The 20,364-nt window shown below is 35.7% G+C and overlaps 1 pseudogene; it reads right to left on the bottom strand.

Annotated features, from left to right (window-relative positions):
* Nucleotides 1-1,905: 1,905 nt before the first annotated feature.
* Nucleotides 1,906-19,577, bottom strand: LOC106832425 (atlastin-1 pseudogene; annotated as a pseudogene).
* Between the last annotated feature and the right edge of the window lie 787 nt (nt 19,578-20,364).

Here is a 20,364-nt window from a genome sequence, read left to right as displayed (position 1 = left end):
GTATAATCTTTTTCAAAGCATAGAAGCAGAGGACATAATTCCTAACTCAGTCCACAAGGCCAGCATTCCTCAAATTCCAAAAAGCAGACAAAGACGTTACAAGAAAAGAAGACTACAGACAAGTATCTCTGATAAACATAGATGCAAAAATCTTCAACAAAATATTAGTAAATCAAATACAACAATATATACAAAGAATTATACAAGATCACCAAGTGTGATTTACCCCAGGTATACAAGGCTGATTCAACATTTGAGAATCAATTAATGTAATATATCACACCGACAGGCTAATGAAGAAAAATCATATGATCATATCAATACGTGTAGAAAAAGCATTTGACAAAATCCAATACTTGTTCATGATAAAAACTCTCAGTAAACTTAGAGGAGAACTTCCTGAACTTGATAAAATATGTCTACAAAAAACCCTATAGCTAGCATTATACTTAATAGTGAGAAACTTGAAGCTTTCCCAATAAGATCAGGAACAAGGTAAGGATGTTCTCTCTCACCACTAATTTTCACTATCATACAAGAAGTCCTAGCTAATGCAGTAAGAGAAGAAAAGCAAGTAAAAGATATACGTATTGAGAAGGAAGAAATAAAACTGTGTTTGCTTGCAAATGACATGATTATCTATGTAGAAAATCCAAAAGAACATACGAAAAAAATCCTGGAACAATAGGGGATTACAGCAAGATTACAGGTTACAAGGTTAATGTACAAAAGTCAATTATTTTCCTAGATACTAGTAGTGAACAGTGGAATTTGAAATAAAAAACACAATATCATTTATGTTAGCATACAAAAAAATGAAATAGGTATAGATCTAACAAAATATGTACAGTCATGTGTCACTTAACAATGGGGATATGTTCTGAGAAATTCCTCATTAGGCAACTTCATCATTGTGTGAACATCATAGAGTATAGTTGTACAAAACTAGATGGCATAGCCCACTACACACCTAAGCTATATGGTACTCACCTATGGGACAACCATCGTATGTGCGGTTCTTTGTTGACTGAAATGTCATTATGCGATGCACGATTGTATAAGATCTGTGTGAGAAAAACTACAAAACTCTAATGAAAGATATCAAAGAAGAACTAAATAAATAAGAAGATGTTATATGTTCATGGATGTCAGTTCTTCCCAACTTGATCTATAGTTTCAATGCATTCCCAATAAAAATCACGGTAAGTTATTTTGTTGACATTGAGGATCTAATTCTAAAGTTTATATGGAGAAGCAGAAGACCCAGAATAGCCAACACAATATTGAAAGAGAAGAATAAACTTGGAAGACTGATACTACCTGATTTCAAGACTTATTATAAATGTACAGCAATAAATACAGTGTAGTATTGGCAAAAGAATAGACAAATAAATCAGTGGAACAAAATAGAAAGCATAGAAATAAATCCACATAAACAGAGTCAACTGATCTTTGACAAAGAAGCAAAGGTAATACACTGGAGCAAAGATAGTCTTTTCAACAAAGGATGTTGAAACAATTGGACATCCATATGCAAAACAATGATTCTAGACACAGATGTTACTCTCTGCACAATTTTTTGAAGTATCTATGTCATTTAATTATAACTCATTCTTAGAATCTAATAAATTCCAGCAGAACATAGATACTGTCATCTTAAATAAGCAAATACTTTAAATTATGACAACACACTTGAAGAAAAAAATCAGGAAAATGCACGTTAATGAAATGATATAACCATGCACACATATATCTGAAGTAAAAGAACTAAACCATTTGCAATCTTGAAAGTTGTTTGATATTTCACTCTGTTCTGATGAAAGCACTTTGAATGCTTCCATAAAGACATAAAACTGAATATTTAACTGGCAATTGGTCATACAGCTGTATTTTTTAAAATTTGGATTAAAGTTTCTTCTTTTCTGATAGTTCAGTAGAATTCAAATTTGGTACAGGAAACGCTTGGTGATGGAGATTTCTGTTGGTTGCCACAGTACTATAAAACCTGTATAAAGCCTGTCCCATAAGGTTGCAGCTACCTGATGTATTACAGCACCTAGCTCTTGGTATTCTCCTGAGTACCAGATTGTACCCTGGAGCACAGGGTAATAAGGGTGAAATCCATTATCACATTGCATAGTCTATCTATAATGTGCAAACCAATGAATTTAGTCACACCAACAATCACATATGAAATAAAGATGGTGATAAACAGTGTGGCCTGGGTATGAGTGCATGGAAGATATTTTTGCTCATTATGCTTGATATACTGGTAGGGCTCATTTATTTTACTCTCCAAATGCCACACATAACGCCAGCTCAATTCCTCCCCAACCATCTTCTTCACTCCTCAGGATAGCTCCACAGATTCTTCCTTAAGCTCCAGATGTTTGGTCTGCAAGTCATTTGGAAACAGAAGTGGTGTGTCACTACCACAGATCTCTTCCATTTTCTCGTTTCATGTATCCTTGGCAGTTGCCATGACTACTAAATCCTTAGCTTCTGTTGTGGCCTGTAAAATAGATTTGGGATATAGTAATTCTTAACCTTGATAGATCTTTTGATAAACCTTGAAGTAGTACACCAGACCTTGGCAGGTGATTTTATTCCTATTAATCTCTTTAATATCTAGGTTCTCAGGACTAGGTAGCCAAGGAATCAGTGTTTTCAAGTTTTGATGAATTCATCATCTGTCTCTTTCAGTTTTCCATCAAAGTTTGGATTCCATCAAAGTAGCTACTTTTAAGCTAGGATGAGGCAGCAGAAGGCAATATATTTTGGTGAAACAGAAATAGATATGTTTTGAAACATTCTGTAGTTCTTCACGCTGTTTCCCAGAGGACTTGAGGCACTTTTCCAAGAATTTGGTGCCACCATAAGCTCCATATGAAAATTCACATGGGAAACTCCAGTCTCAAACAAGAAATATCAGACTCTGAAATGGCTTCGGGGATATTACCTCCATTGCCAGTCTGCCATACTCAGTGGAAAGCTGGAGGTTCTGCAGATCATCTTTTAGGACATTTTGGGATGAATTATATACCTGTATTAAGCTGGTCATTGTGCTTAAGGTTCCTTGAGAGTCCATCAATAACACTGCAACTTTTTTACCATCAGGTTTATTGATAAGGAAGACCACTCCACACCTGGATTGTTGTGCTCTCTCATCCAGGCAGACCTCTCTATAATCTCAAATCCAATCAACTGATTCCTAGTTCTACATGTATCTCAACATGAACTCTGTCAGGAATAGAGGAAAATGCTCCAGGAACAGATATGGCAACAATCTCCTTGACTCTGACAGCTTCCAAGAGAAGCGTGCACTTTAATGTGGTGTCATCTAACTCAAAGGAATGGTTATTTTTGACAATGCGGACTTGGATTGGTCCTGCAGTGACAGAGCCTCACCACCGCCAGTCCCCTGACCACCATGACCAAGAATCACAGGGACAGAAACAGTTGAGGTGGGTTTTCAGAAAAGACATTTGAATGGAGCTTAGAAGAGGAGGAGCTAGTGAAAAAAGCAGGACTTTTCACAAAAATTAACTCAAAATAGATCAAAGACCCAAAGGTAAAACAAAAAACTATAAAAATCTTAGAAGATAACATAGGAGAATATGTAGATGACCCTGAGTTTGGCAATGACATTTTAAATACAACAACAAAAGCACAATCCATGAAAGAAAGAATTTATAAGCTGCACTTCAATAAAATTAAAAATTTCTTCTCTGCAAAATACATTGTCAAGAGAATGAAAACAAATGTCATAGACTGGGAGAAAATATTTGCAAAAAACATATCTGATAAAGGATCATTATCCAAATTACACAAAGAACTCTTAAATTCAACAACAAGAAAACAAACAACCTGAATAAAAAATGTGCCAAAGATATTAACAGATACTTCACCAGAGAAGATACACAGATGGCAAAGAAGTGTCTGAAAAGATTCTCCACATTGTATATCATCAAGGAAATGCAAATTAAAATATGTAGAGATACCACTACACGCCTATTAAGATGGCCAAAATCTGAAACAGTGAGACCACCAAATACCGGCAAGGATGTGTCATAGGAATTCTCATTCATTGTTGGTGGGAATGCAAAACGGTGTAGCCGCTATGGAATACACTTCGGTAGTTTCTTACAAAACTAAACATACTCTTACAGTACAATCAAGCAATCATGCTCTTTGGCATTTACCCAAAGGAGTTGAAAATTTATGTTCACATAAAACCTGCACATGAATGTTTACAGCAGCTCTATTTTAACTGTCAAACTTGGAAGTAAGCTTGACATCCCTCTGTAGATGAATGGATAAATAATCTAGGTACAGCTAGACAATGGAATATTATTCACTGCTAAAAAGAAATCAGCTATCAAGCCATGAAAAGACATGGAAGAAACTCAAATGCATATTACTAGGTGAAAGAAACCAATCTGAAAAGACTGCATTCTGTGTGCTTCCAACTATATGACATTCTGGGAAAGGCAAAACTATGGAAACAGGTAAAATAATCAGTGGTCGCCAGGGATTAGGGAGAAGAGAGGGATGAATAGACAGACAAAGAATATTAAAAACTCAGTGAAACTACTCTGTATGGTACTATAACAGTGAATACATGTGTTTGTGCCCATAGAATGCACAACACCAAGAATGAACCATAATGTAAACTATGGACTTTGGATAACAATGATATGTCAATATAGGTTAACCAGTTGTAATAAATGCATCTCTGTGGTGGAAGATGTTGATAATGGGGAAGGCTATGAATGGTTGTGGGCAGGGAGTATATGAGAAATCTCTATACTTTCTCCTCAATTTGGCTATCAACATGAAACTGCTCTAAAAAACGTCTATTAAAAAAATCCACCAGAAGCTACAAGAGAGATCATAGCCTTGCCAATATATTGGTTTTGGACTTGAAGCTCTAGAGCTCTGAAAGAATAAATTTCTGTTGTTTTTGAGCCACCTGCTGTGTGGTCGTTCATTACAGTAGCCCTAGGAAATTAATAAGCATAGAATAAATTATCCATGATAGTTTGGTAATTCTCATTTGTGAATCCATCAAGGATTACTTTTTTTAATGGGGACGAGTTGCTGATGGAAAACATGTCTTTGACTACCATTTTAATTTGCTTCATGTTAATGAATCTGTTCAAATTTTCTATTTCTTGCATATTTTAATGAGTTTGTCATGTCATGTCTTTTTGTTATATATTTATTAACATAATATTATTAGCCTGATAATAATCTCTTCTTGTTTAACAATACTTCCTTTAGTTTATCTCTCCTTTCACGTTTTCTTGTAGGCAGCAAGGAGAAACCAAGGGACATTTAATACTTTGGTTGGACAGACTTTTAGCAAGATCACTCAGTTCTTTAGGCAAATGTTCTACCTTGCTTATTACTGCAGGCAACGGTATTTCTAAACTCCAACTTTCCAGTAGATTTTCTTTACTTTTCTTAAGTCTGCATGCTCAAGGCACTTCGAGCTTTCGCTAGCACTCTCTTCAAAGTCTTTTCACCTTCTCCAGCTTCTGCCTACTCCTCAGTTCCAAAGTCACTCTCACATTGAGAATTTTTTTAATTTCGGCATCCCATTTCTAAAGTGCTAAGATCTGAATTTATTTATCTGTTACTGCATAAAAAGTAATCTTAATTTTAGTAGCTTAGAACAGGAAAGGTTTATTATTTTGCATAGTTGCTGTGGCCAGATACTTCCTTGCTGCATGGCTGTCTCTCCATAGGCTGCTTCAGTATCCTCACAACATGGCAGCTGGCTTCCCTTAGGAAGAGCCATCTGAGAGAGGGAATCCAACCTAATCTTACAAGTAACATGTCATTATCTTGGCTGTATTCCTTGGACACACAGACCAACCCTGGTACAATGTTGGAGAAGACTACAAAAGGATCTGAATAGTAGGTGGTAGAAGGTGGGGCTCATGGGGACCTGGAGAGGAGATTCAGTTTCTAAAGCACAATCTCTGTCAACATCATGGAAAGTGGGCTTTGTCAAGAGTATTAGCATAAAATCTGCTTGATCTTCATCTAATAGTGGTCAATTGAAATAGATATATTGAAAATTATAATATCATAGGGATTTCTATGATTTGACTTCATAGTTGACAGGTACTTGTAATAAAAAACTAATAGACAAATGATTTAAAAATGTGCATCAGTATGAGATTTCACCTACAATATATTCCTACTACCCTGACCCTTGAGGCCAATATTATAATGAAGCTCATTTTTGTAAGTGACATCTTTTTAATCTTGGATTCAAATGAAGCATAAATGGGATTGAAGTATCCATTTGGATTAATGGCGCAGTCAGGTTATTTCAATTAGAGTCACCCAGCTACTAGTGAGCTGACTGTAATGGAACAGTTCTTTAAACTACTGACCAAGTCTTGCCAAGCTCAGCAGGCACCATCCAATGTGATTACCCCCTAATGTGTTACAGCAGTTACGAAGTCTGTAAAACAATCTTAACAGGGCTTTGAAATGCCACTTCTATAAAATGGACTGACAGGAAGTTAATTCTTAAATGCATTTCATTAACGGAAAAGTGTTTACTTTCTTCTCTGTAAACAATCCACTCGTTAATCTGGAAAGTATTACTTGAGAATGCTATTGAAGTCAATAAGATCAAATAAAATAATGACAGGTACTGACAGGAATTCAACAAATTCTACTCCAAAATATAGTCCCCTATTAGAGCTGCTGTAAAACATGCTTGGATCTAGCCATCCATTTTAAGAAGACTTAAAAAGAAAAGACACATTCACAGTCATGTAATTAGAGGAGAATCACATCAGCAATTAGCTGTAGAATAGGTGTTACTTTTATGTTAGCATCTATTTGCAGTTATTTATGCTTTGGCTTCTTTTCTTTATTTCTTTCTTTCAGTGAGAGTTTGCGGGCAAACACTAGCAGTCTGAGCTCATCCTTGACAGAATCCCAGAATGCTGGTGTTAGGAGGAGGTGTAACCTAACCCTGCCAATTGCCATTTAATGCTTGTTTCCCTTTGAAGCCACTGATTTTTACTTCTGAAATTTGATGTCCAGTCTAAAGTTTAATAGCTTTAGTGGTAGAACTCTTTGCCTTCTGAGGGAGCCTCATCTACAACAAGTCAACTTGTTCAGTTAGAAAGTTCTTCCTCATATCAAGACTGAGCTTATCCACTTGCAGTTTGTACATGTTGACATAAACTCTGCCCTTGTTAATATTTAGTATGAACCTCATTCCCCTTCCACAAAACAATCCTTTAAATATTTATGGTAGACCTTTCACATTTTTGTTAGTAAGTGGAGTCACCTCATGAGTCTGAAGGATGCTATTCTATTTTGACTTGCTTGTCTTCACGTTATCACTGATTTTCCTGTGATGGGCTTGTATTCATGTTTTTCAAACTGTGTTCCCTTACATCAAGACGGTGTTTGATCGCGTGTCTTTTTCCTGCTGCCCACTAACATGGAATGGGTGGTTTCAGTCAAGAGAGTCTGTGGTCTTCCCCAACAGTATACTTCTTGACCCACATTGACACGTGGGGGCAGCTGAATGAAATAATCTTGACAGGCTGAATGCTAATGTGAAACTGATGAGGGTAGACATTGATCTGCAGGCTCCTAAAACTTAAAATCAAGAGGAAAGTCAAATCAAATAGGAAGAAAGTAGCTTCTTAACGAACTGACACATCCAGAGAGGTGTCAAATAGAAAGACAGGAACTTAAGAGGGGGTTTCTGTAAGTCAAGAAAGTAGTATGATATGTGCACATACCTTGGGCACACAAAAGCATTTACTAAATGCTATAATTATGAGTATTGGAGGAGTACTCTTCTGGAATCTTGGCAACATTAAAGTTCCAGAATGAGAACCCGGGAGGCGGGGTAGCAATATATGTTTAATTCATGCGGCATTCAATCAACAGGCCTTTATTGATGCCTTGTATTGGGGTAGGCAATGTTTAGCCTACAGAGTGCACAGTTTTAGGTAGTGGCATCTTCACAAGCTTACACTACTAAAGTCGTACAATGATCACAAATAAGGCACAATATGCTGATTTTGAAGTTCTAAAACAGTTTTGTATCTGGACTATTGATTTGAAAACATTTTACAATAATGTTTATGAAAGTTTTATGGGATTGTTTTTATTGTATACAGTTTTTATAGATTTAAAAAAAAAGTAATGGGAAGTTGTATTTGCCAGCTTTTCTAGAGTTTGAATCCAATAAATAGACCCTAATTTATAAATTATTTGCTCTAATTGGTCCTTTCTAGGTTCTTTGCTGTGTCTTAAATTTTAGGTGTCAGTGGAAGGGAAATGAGTGAGAATGCCGTGGAAATGCGGGACTTTTGATGTAATTCAACTGAGCGTAGTCAGGATAATGCTGTCAGTGAGGTTTGTAAACAGAAACTGCTGTGTGCTGAATTTCTCAGGGACTGCAGCAGTGAGGTGAGTCTTCTGGGTTCATACCATAGAACTGAAGGCAAATCACTGAAAGAAGCCCATTTGATAAGCCCCAAGTACTGTCCATCAGCAGGAAATAATAATATATTTTTAAAAGTGAAAAACCCCAGTTTGTATATGAAGAAAGATCTTTTTATTAATAGAACTACTACATGTTGCAAGTGATTGCTAAATGACATCCTAGTTAAACACAATATCCCCAATATGCCCTATGACTTCCCCACACAAAGTATGTGTCAATTGCTATTTGACATTGAGCTTGCACTGGTTTTCTTATTTATTGTGAAGCAATATTTTTTTTACCCATATCTCAATCAAGAGTGGAAACATAAGCAATAGTCCAAGATAGCTATGTTATTTTTCTTATACCTGTCCTACTTTCCTCTTTTATGTAATCTTTTTGGCTCCTGTAGGCATGTAAGTTTATAAGTATGCAATACTGTCTCTAGATCAATGGTTCCCAACGTTGGCTATACATATGAATCCTCTGGAGAAATTTTTAAAATTCAAGTGTTCAGGCTGCACTCCAGACCAATTACATCAAAATATCTTTGGGTGGAACCCAGATATCAGTATTCACAGCTTCGCAGTGGATTCCAATATGCAGCCAAAGTTGAACAATGAACCACTGAGTCAGATATTCTCTAAGATCTTTCCTGTTTCACAAATTCTAAGACTTACAATTTTGAAGTCGATTTTCCTAAAGATTGAAGGGTTTCAATATATTGAGTGTAAGCTCTATATTGGGCACCTGGGATTGATACAGGGACACTGATTACGGACCTCCACTTGTTGAGCTGAACAGTGCACACCAATGCTTTAGATGTGCAGCCCAATCTAGCAGACAATGTCCACACCCAAAAGAAAAGTATCAGAGATTGATCTTAGTTCTGTGGCCAACATTCTCTGTAACCCAAGAAAATCATTTTCTCGTCCCAGGTCTCATTTTCTTTTTTCATCTATGATTCAACAGCACATATATACAATGCTGTACTCATGTCATATAGTTGTGGTAAAGACAATATCAGAAAATCAAAATAAAAGTACATTAAGATATAAACCTACTGTAAGAAACATAAAATGATGTTTCAAACCTACTAACTTACATTCAGAAAAGTGCTCAGAAATTTGAAATTCTTATTTCAATGCTTTGGTGAGAAACTTTTGCCCCTGGTCACCCTCCAAGGTCCAGCTTACGCCTCTCTAGTGAATCACGAGGTTGGTAACTGCAAGTTTTATGGGTTTAATAACTCGCTATGAAAAGGCCTGCAGTGATCAGGAGCCAGCGGCAGAGCTCAGAGCTCAACGCTTTCTATTATTTGTGTTCATACTTGTTCATTCTCTGTAGAAGGTCAAAATATTCCATACGAAACTGTCTTCAGTTCTCAAGTGTGAAACTTCCATGACTCGAAACATGCCATGGCTTTTTGACAGCAGATAAGTTTTTGCTTCCTCTCTGAGGGGCTCCTGTTCAGAACAAAAATGTAATATAGTTCAGAGTGTTGTCTGAGTTGTTATAAAATGCACTTGGGCATTCTGAAGATTCATGCTTAATGCCTTTCTGTAATTTGTGAGAATGTGTGCAGAGTCCTTATAGCATGCTAATAACGCTGTATTACTCCACTGTGCGGTACCACAGGGCTGCCTTACATCAGGATAAAGCTATGATATTGAAGGCAAAGATGAAGACTAGAACTGCAAGTTTAAAAACAAGGTTTTATAGAGGGCATTGATGAGTTGGAGATAGAGTAACTGATAAAAATTAAAAATAGTGAAAACATTTAGGCTTATTTTAGCATGAAACTCAGGTAGCATTATGAAAGCAAGTGTATAAGATAATCAATCATCATGTGAGGTGTTTTGATTCTCTGTAGGAAAAGATACGGAAATAATTCTAAAATTATTCCAAAAAGTAAAGAGCTTACCAAAAAGGGCAGCCTGAGTTGGGATGTCCCCTATCGTCCATATGTGTGTGTATGTTTTCTTTCCTAAAACTATTATCTATATATGCCAGAAACAACTTCAGCTGTAACCAATTTCTTAGATCGACAGGACTCAGTTTTGTAACTTTACACCGGAGAATAAAGTCAGATCCAAGGGTTTGCTTTTGTTTGTGGCATTGCCCCTAATTTATTTAAACTCAATCATGTTGCTTGGAGTTCGATAAAGTCAGGAAGTGAATCGATATGTGTTTAGATAATAGATTGATATATTGGTAAAGAGAATCAGAATTTAAATTAAAATTAATTTCAGATGGACAACAAATAAGCTGTTTTCAGATACTCTTGAAACTCTTCTTCTTTTGTAGAAGTAATGATGAGAATGGCATGGTTGTGTGAAGAATAGAATGCAAAATACGCACAGAGTAAACCTTCATCGATTTCATAAACAAAAACCAGAGTTGGTGAAAAGTAAACCAAGGTATTTGAGTTTTACCTTTGAAAGGAATATGAAATATGATAGTTTTCTCAGGAATTCCTGTAGAGACACTAAGTGGGACTTGAGAGAGAAAAATAATTATACAAAATAATCGTTTATTGGATAAATGCTTCTTTGTTGAGCTATTATAACCTAAGTGAGAAATTATTGTACCTGTTTTGTTTATATTCATTATTGTCTATTTTGAGATGGCATTGTGCCAGCAGATTGTAGGCAAAACCTGATGATTATCCTCTAGCTGCATCCATTATATTATTAAATCACTTTTTTTACTACATTTTATGAATGACTAACTATAGAAACTCCAAGGTTTTAAAAATGATTTATATAATCTAATCATTCATGTATAATTAATTCTACTAATTTGCATGACTGTTTCAGGTCATTTTGGAATAATTAGCCATTGTTGAGAGTTTTTTTCTCCATCAATTACACTAATTGCTTTTCACATAGGTGTAGATTGAATATTGATCCCCACTTTTTTCCCACTCACTTGCATAAGCAAATTATGCCTAATTGCCAGCTTACCACATCATTACACAGTTATCATCAATTATAAAAAAATATACTCTACTAGACTAATGATTTCTTTGTGGCATTTTGAAGGGTTTTTAAATTGTGATGCTTAAAACAATGTTGTCATTAAAAAAAAAACTAAACACCATGTTTAAACCAACAACAAAATAAAGCACATTATTGGTTAACAATATTCTAGGTCCTGCCTAGACAGTCGTTTATCTTAGAATATAAAGAATTCCTTGAAACAAGTTGAAAGAATCTCATTATTGTTATTAAATACAATGAATTACACCCATGCAAATATTGGATTATTTTGGTTCTAAATTGTTTTAGCTCAATCCTCCTGTTTCATATATTTAATTCTTCTCCACTTGATGAAAAATCTCTGAGAGGATCTGAAGAGGTGGAGAATTTCAAAGCATCACCAGTAGGAAGCACAGCGACATTTTAAAAGCTCAGGAGACAAGAGCAACTCCATTCATCATCCGTTCCATGTAGTGCACTAATGTCATTTGGTGGCTTTACTGGGCATTGTATTTGAGTATTTTCTAGGTTAGATCTTTTGAAAAATACAAAAAGACATGAAAATAATATAATCCCAAGATTCTCCTTATAGATTTCTATACCACATGATATACTTGTCACACATTAGCTCTTCATTGAGACGAGTAGTAAAGCCAAAAGCTTATATTAAAGTACTTTTTAAAATATGTGGGAGGACAGTCTCAGGATGAGAGGCTTATTTTAATCCTTAGATATCCCACTAATAAAATCATATAAGCATGGGCCATTCATGCTCTCCGTGTGGAAGGCAGACATTTCAATTGCATGCCATGTTGAGCAAAGTAGGTGTCCTAAGGTTTTATCTATACCCACAAAGAGAAGCAGAGGATGAGAAGAGCTTCTAAATGATTCTGTTGCTTGAAACTGCTAGATAATGGGTTTTGAATTACCTATGAGCATCCTGACAGTCAGTTCCTTATTTGTTCCGTAGACAACCTTTCTCTTTTCCTCTTCAGCAGAGTTGGGAGAGACGAAGAGGAAGAATAAATGTCTTTTTACTCTTTGGTGTCTTTTTGACACCAAAATGGGATAATATTTAAAAATAATTTTTCCTTTAATCTTTTTAATGAAATCTATCCATTTTCTTAAACTGGATGGTGTTTTGTTTTTTTGTGTGTGTGAAAACATGGATGGATCTTGAGGGCATTATTCTAAGTGAAATAAATCAGACTGTGAAAGACAAAAACTATGTTTTCACATATATGGAATCTATAAAATTTGTGAGACACAGAGAGGGGAGTGGTGGTTGCCATGGGATGGGAGGGGGGAGAAATGAGATGTTGGTCAATGGGTACAAACTCCTAGCTATAAGATAAATAAGATCTGGGGGTCTAATTCACAGCATTGTGACTATAATTAATAATACTGTGTTACGTACTTAAAAGTTTCTAAGAATGTAGATCTTAAATGTGATCACCACACACACACAGTTGTAATTATGTGAAGGGATAGAGATATTAACTAATCTTATTGTCGTAATTATTCTGCAATATACACATGTATCCAGTCATCACATTGTACACTTTAAACTTAGATATATGTGAACAATATCTCAATAAAGCTGGGGAAAAATTCAAAAATAGTAAAAGAAAAAAAGCAAATATTTTTATGTATCCACAATGTGCCTGGAGCTATCTTGGATTTGAGTGTGAATTGATGAGTGAAACAAATATGGTTCCTTCCTTCAAAGTGCTAATAAGAGAGACAGACATTGGGGCCGGGCAGGTGGCACAGCGGTTAAGTGTACATGTTCCACTTCAGCAGCCCCAGGTTCACTGGTTCGGATCCCAGGTGCCGACATGGCACCACTTGGCAAGCCGTGCTGTAGTAGGCGTCCCGCATATAAAGTGGAGGAAGATGGGCATGGACGTTAGCTCAGGGCTAATCTTCCTAAAAAAAGAAAAAAAAAAAAGAGAGACAGACATCGCTGAAATAAGCACAACTTATATTTAATAGTAGATCTTAAAAGTTTCCATCACACACAAAAAATGTATAGCTATTTGAGGTGATGATGTTGACTAAATTTATTGTGGTAATCATTTTGCAATAGACATATATGAAATTATTATGCTGTATGCCTTAAACTAATATAAGGTTTTATGTCAATTATATCTCAATAAAACTGGAAAAATAAAAAAAGAGGGTGGTATTTTGCACCATAAATCTTAAATTCAACTTATGGAATCATAGGACATCAGAGTTAGAAGACCCCTTGGAGACCATATAACTTTAATTATTGCCATCCAATATCTGTTTGAAGAACTCCAATGATAGGAGGCTTATAACCTATTGAGGCAGCACATAGCATTTCCAGGGAGCTTTAATCATCACAAGAGTCTGATTTATCTATTCCCAGTTCTGCAACTTTTTCAGAGCCAGCAATGAATCTAATCTGTTCTCCTTGCAGGTTTCAGTGGTTGCAGATTACTCATTCCTTGCTATCCCTTTCTCTTTGCTATTGTTGATCAAACAGCCTCAAATCTACATACTCTCGGTATAATGTCAGACCTTTCAAAAGATTTGTTTCTGGATATTTTTTATGTGTATCTCATTTTCTAATGGTATTTAAAGTTTGCGTAAAGGAAGGTAGCATTTGTAGAAATCATGAAAATAAAATCCCCAAACAAGCAAAAATCTATTGTTTTCCCTTTTCACAGTTTGAAGAGAGATCCAAATGGAAAAAAAAAATCACCTTGAGTAAAATACGTGTATTAAGAATGCTAGTACAGAATAATATATTATATAAAGCCCTAAAATTTGTGCTATTGTTACTAAAATTTGTATTATATTTAGTTACTATCTTATTTGGGGAAAAAATTGGGATATTTAAGACCTTTCACCAAAGGTTGCATTGCCAAGCTATTGATCCACGATAATTTTATAGTATCTGAAGTAAATTTTGTTTAGTCTAAAGATTGCTGAGTGATGAAAATAACTTTAATTTTAAGCATCATTTGACACTCTTTGAGATTTTTGGTTAATTTTAAACCATTGCTTTAATGGTGATAACAATACAAACCAGCTCTAAAGCATAGGTGAATCTAAGACGAACTCAAGCATTTTAAGTCTAAGGAAATAACTATTATGTTTAGCATAATAACATTCTTACTTTCATTCCACAGGAGAAAAAAATTGACAACCTGTGTTGCATCTCCTCATAAGAGCTCACAAACTATACTTGGCCCAGTTTTATTTCTCCCTTCCTAATGGTTATTGAATGTCACCTTGTGTTGTTGATAACGACAACACATCCATATTTCTAAAGGTTAACTCAAGACCTTCCCACATGAACTTGAATTAAAACTGAAAATAGTACGGTCAGGCCTGAAAGTGCTCAAGCAAACTTACACATTATCAGTAAATTTAAAGCTCTACACAGCAGAAGCCACACACTCTAACTGCTACAGAGAGGTCAATGTCTCAAACAAAATAGGGGTAAGATACTCACCCTTAATAATAGACTCATGCTATTGCAAAATAGAAAGCAACAAAGGTCTGCCCTTCTTCTTTTACATGCTTACTTTTGGTTACGTCTTGTAACAGATTTCAAACCAGATTTCAAAGGGCAGCATCTGTTGTTTGAACTATGCATAGAAAGTTCATAGAGAGCTAAGTTTATAGATAGCTAAGGGTTTAGAAAAGCATGAGGGGATGCTGAAGATATTGGAATAAAGTAGTGAATTTGAAGAAATATAGTGAACTCATTCTTCACTTGTATAACTAATCTTGTCAACAGGAAGAACCTGGAGTAACTTATATATTCATGGCTCCCAAATGTGTTCTCTTTTAATATCCTGAGATATTGAAATATGATGTGAAATATGAAATATGATAATGAACCCTGAGGGTTTCATTCAAGGCATCCATGTAGGTGACATGAAAGAGTAAATGGAAAATTTAGAATTCTTTTCATGTTAACCATAGAGACAGGTCTTTTGTGAAGAATTAGAATAAGATCTTTAACATAGAGTTAGACCTGGGAGTATTTTGAAAACATTTCTGAGCATTAATCTATAGCCTTGATATTTAACAACTTTTATTTTTATCACCAGAGAATTCTATCAAATGCCCAAAGCAAGGAAATGTGGGTTTTAAACTTTAAAGACAATATTTCTTTTTCAAAATGTGGAAATAACTCAGTGGTCTGAAGATTTATTTATGAATGATGAGGTGTATGTGAAATTGTAAAGTTTTAGAGCCCAGGACGTGCTATCCCACTGGACTCTGTATATTTGGTGACAAGTGATATTTTCTAAATGGACGTATTTTATTACTATGTTAAAAAGGCAAGTTTAAATATACAAACACCCTCATGGTGTTTTTCTTCTTACTTACACCATAGACAAGAAAGCAATTTCAGATTAAAAATAAATCGTTGAATACTAACCAAAATGTTTTTTGGTTAGGAACTATGAATGTAGAAATGCTGAGCTAAAGCACGAAAGAAAATATGTCATGTTCGTAATAAATTACATACAATGTCTTATAAGATGTCCTTTTTTGTAAGCCAAAATTAAAATCATGTACGTACACATATATGTATGCACATACATACACACATTTTTTATTCAAAGTACAAGCGAGTTAATTAACACAGACGAACCTCATAAATGCGCATGAATGAACCTAACTTTGAATTACAGGGAAGTTTCTTGGAAATCAAATGTCAGATTTTAAAGAATCCCACTTGTCTATAAAATGTATTATTCCAAGAATAACTAATAATCTGGGCTAGAAAAGCATGGAATGAAGAAGAACGGCATAAGGAAGAAGCAAGCAAACAGAATAGTCAGACCTTTGAAAAAGCACTTTATTGGTTCAACCGGGAAGTATCTCTTGTGTATAATAACAAAGAAAATATCACATCCAGTAACAGTAAATAATGTAAAATTAAAAAAAATCTGCTGCATCATGTTCCCATAACAAGTGCTAAATAAAGTCACTGTAATACTTACCATATTCTATTTTAATTTCTACTTGTCTTTCTCTGTCATTACATTCTACTTCAAGACACAGCTATATATCTCCAAAGTCTAAAACAGTGCCAAACATATAGGTGAAAATCAAAAAGAAATTTTTTTTTTGTTTTTAACCTTTAAAATGTAATGACCATACCCAGGGTTCTTATTAGCATAGTTATACAATTAAAATATCTAACTGGTGTGAAATGCTTTCCATATGCCAAAATAATGTTTTCAGGCATTTCTGTGTTAACTCATTCATTCACCTCAACAACCCTGTAAGGTAGGCACTTTTATTTATCCACATTATACAGAGGTGGAAATAATAGGCACAGACCAGGAAGGTTATTTGCCCAAAATGAGTGTGTGGCACAGCCAGCATTTGAACCCAGGCTCTCTGAGTCAAGAGTCAAAGCCCATAGCCATCATAATTTACCGTCTCTATTATCAAAGTTAAGCAATGCCTTGGGGTCTGGGTAATTTTTCATAATTGCAGTCATGGTATAATATAGGTCTTATCCTTTAACCAGAAATTGAATTTAGAAGTGGCAAAAGTTGATGGCTGAGAGTGGAGGAAACGTGGCTAACACCAAGATGGGCTCTCTCTCTTGAGATTATAACCATTGAGTCATGAGCAGCCAGAGACATCAGGAGAATGCTAAGAATATGAAGAAAGGAGAAAGGAGCCAAAATGGAAGGTGCAAAAGATGTCACAGAGATCAAACTTGCCTGATCTGATCAGTTAGCCTGGGGCTGGCCCTGCTGTATTCCCTATGCACTAATCATAGGTTTCATCTCAAACGCCAACTCCAGTTGATTGGGAACAGCTGCCTAGAATGTGGTATTGAGATGGAGTGTGAGGTCTGGTTTGGACCATGTTGAAGTGTATTCTGCTCTCCCTTATCAAGATCTGTGATGAGTGTGGATGTAAGCTATAATGTTCTACAAAGCCTGTATGTGTTATCCCTGCACTAGGTCAACATTTTCATGGCTTGATGTTTGACTTTTAATATCCTAAAATCTCTCATCAGTCCTGTAACAGAAAAGAAATGGGTTGACTCTGTGATGTTTGATATTTGATCTAGGAATACACATAACTTTAATGCCTTGGCCAGTGTTGTCTGTACGTGCACTAGTAGACTGTAGGAAAGTCAAATAATGGTTCTATTCAGAGAAACCACCCTTGAACCCCGGCACTTGAGTTATTACTGACAAACATGGCATCATAAAGGCTGCAGGTACACACTACACAGGGGTGCATGCAGCTTTGTGTCCAATCCCAGCTATTTTTCATTTCACCTCAATAGTTTCACACTGAGAATTTCAGGTATATTATGAGTTGAGTTCTTTCCCTCCACAGAAATATGTTGAAATCCTAATTCCCAGCATCTCAGCCTGTAAACATATTTGGAAATAGGGTCGTGGCAGATGTATTTAATTAAGATATTGCAGTAGAATGGGTTTCTAATCCAATATGACTGATGCCCTTATGAAAAGGAGAAATTTAGACACAGAGATAGAAATGCACAGAGGAAAATGAATGAAGATACATAGGAAGAAGATGGCTACATGAGTGGAATAGAGGCATCTAGGAGCCAAGGAACACTGAGGATTACTGGCAGATCCCAGTACCTAGAAACGCAAAGAAGGATTCTCCCCTAGTACCGTCAGAGGAAGCACAATCCATAAGACACTTTGATTTTGGACTTCTAGCTTCCAGAACTGTGAGTCAATAAATTTGTGTTGGTTTAAGCCACTCAAATTTTGCTTCAGTTTGAACATTTTATAAGTGAAAACATGAACACATATTCTTTCATTTTGTGTAGCTGCATTTTCACTCTCATTACTGTTCCATTATACAATTATCTTGTTTTATATGCGCATTCAACCATTGATGTACCTTTGGATTTTCGAGCTATTGCAAATCGTGCTACTATAAATATTTTTGTGCATATCTTTTGATGCACGTGGACACGTATTTCTATTTTTTATTTACCAAAGAGTGGAATTGCTGGATCATAGAGTGTGCATATTTCCTATTTTAGTAGGCAATGGGAAGCAATTCTAAAATCATGAGGTCAATTTACACTGTCTCCAGTAGGAGGCTGCCATTTGCTCCAGGGTGTCGCTAACACATAACATTGTAAGTCTTTTTAACTTTTAAATTGAAATCCCTTATATTGGTAAAAATATAAGGATATCTCCTTATGCTTTCTAATATCTCTATAACTTGAATTCTATAATATGCAATTATGTTTTGATATGATTTAAATCAACTTATTTTGAACTCAAGTATTTATTTGTTGTTGGTGGTGACCATCCACTAATTTTGAGAACGAAAGATTTCTTCCCTAGCTCAGAGAATGAACTATCTCAACTCTAGAACTGATGAGCAAAGTGATGTTTCATGCCGTGGAGAAATTTGCTGTGTCAGTTCTCCACAGTCTACCTATGTGGTCTTGTGATCATTATGCTAATCCTAAATGCTATGTGCTCCCTGTCCCCTCGAGTTGATATTAAATAAAAACTGACCCACAGAATGATATCTCTGCTAACTCTGAATCAGCTTCATACTGCAGTGATGGGGGATTTGGAAATTTACAGCCTTTTAACACATGATTTCTGTACATCACAAAGAAGATAAAATCTCCCCAACCTGCTTGCTGTGAATGTTTCCTCTCTTCACTGTTGTCTTGCTTAAGAGGCTTTTCTTCTCCTTCTGCAATCACAGATTCACTGCAAAACAGAGACTAAGTGCAGATTTTCAATAGTACAACAAATTGAATGTTCTCAGTTTTAAACACACGACAAATGTAATTGGGGATTTTCTAGCACAGTCATTGGTCTTTCTCCTTTCTGGATTGCTGCTGCAAAAACTCTGAAACTCCAAGACTGCCTCAGCCTACTGGCAGAGGGATCCTCCCCATTGTTAGAAAATGATTCATTAAGGGAAACATAGTGTGAGGTATGGGGAGCTAGTGGCCTGGCCTTAAGGAACAAAGTACAGTCATGTGCCATATAGTGATGTTTCAGTCAACGACTGACCATGTTTACGAAGGTGGTCCCATAAGACTATAATGGAGCTGAAAAATTCCTATTACCTAGTGATGTCACAGCCATCATAGCGGGACACATTACTCAAGTGTTCGTGGTGATGGTAGTGTAAACAAACCTACTGCACTGCCAGTCATATAAAAGTATAGCACATACAATTATGTACAATACATAATACTTGATAATGATAATAAATGACCATGTTACTGGTTTATGTATTTACTATACGGTACTTTTTATCATTATTTTAGAGTGTACTCATAAAAAAAGTTTACTGTAAAACAGCATGCTGTGTTGTGCCGGCAGCAGCCTCATGCATCTCATGTTTAACGCATCTCTTGTTTGCATCATTTCCCTTGTGCTCCATTTAATCTTGGGTTGCTTTGTGCATCGTGGCTCCTAAGTGTACAAAATCCAATGCTAATGTTGCCAGTAAGAGGCCACATAGAGCAATTAACCTGGAAACAAAATTAAAAGTGATTAAGGACTATGAAGGTGAAAAATCAGTGACAATTATTTCTCGCCAGTCAGACATGTCCCATTTCACTGTAGCTACAATCTTGAAGAACAAGAACAAAGTGATGAAAGCTTTTAAAGGATCTGCTTCAATGAAGGCAATGAAACTAACAAAAATTTGAGAAGGGCCTACATCAGACATGGAGAAGCTGCTAATGACCTGGATTGAAGACCAGACACAGAAACATATCCCTCTCAGCACTGAGATGACCACAGCCAAACCAAATGTTTGTTTATGATGTTGAACAAAAAGGCTGGACTCAACTGCAATGCTGAATGTACTGCCAGGTCTGGGTGCTTTAAATGATTCAAAAATTGTTATTTATTATGTAATGTG

Source organism: Equus asinus, chromosome 21 (assembly GCF_041296235.1).
Source record: "Equus asinus isolate D_3611 breed Donkey chromosome 21, EquAss-T2T_v2, whole genome shotgun sequence".
Lineage (NCBI taxonomy): Eukaryota > Metazoa > Chordata > Mammalia > Perissodactyla > Equidae > Equus > Equus asinus.
The sequence above is the reverse complement of the archived record's forward strand: the minus strand, read 5'-3'. Positions and strand labels throughout refer to the sequence as shown.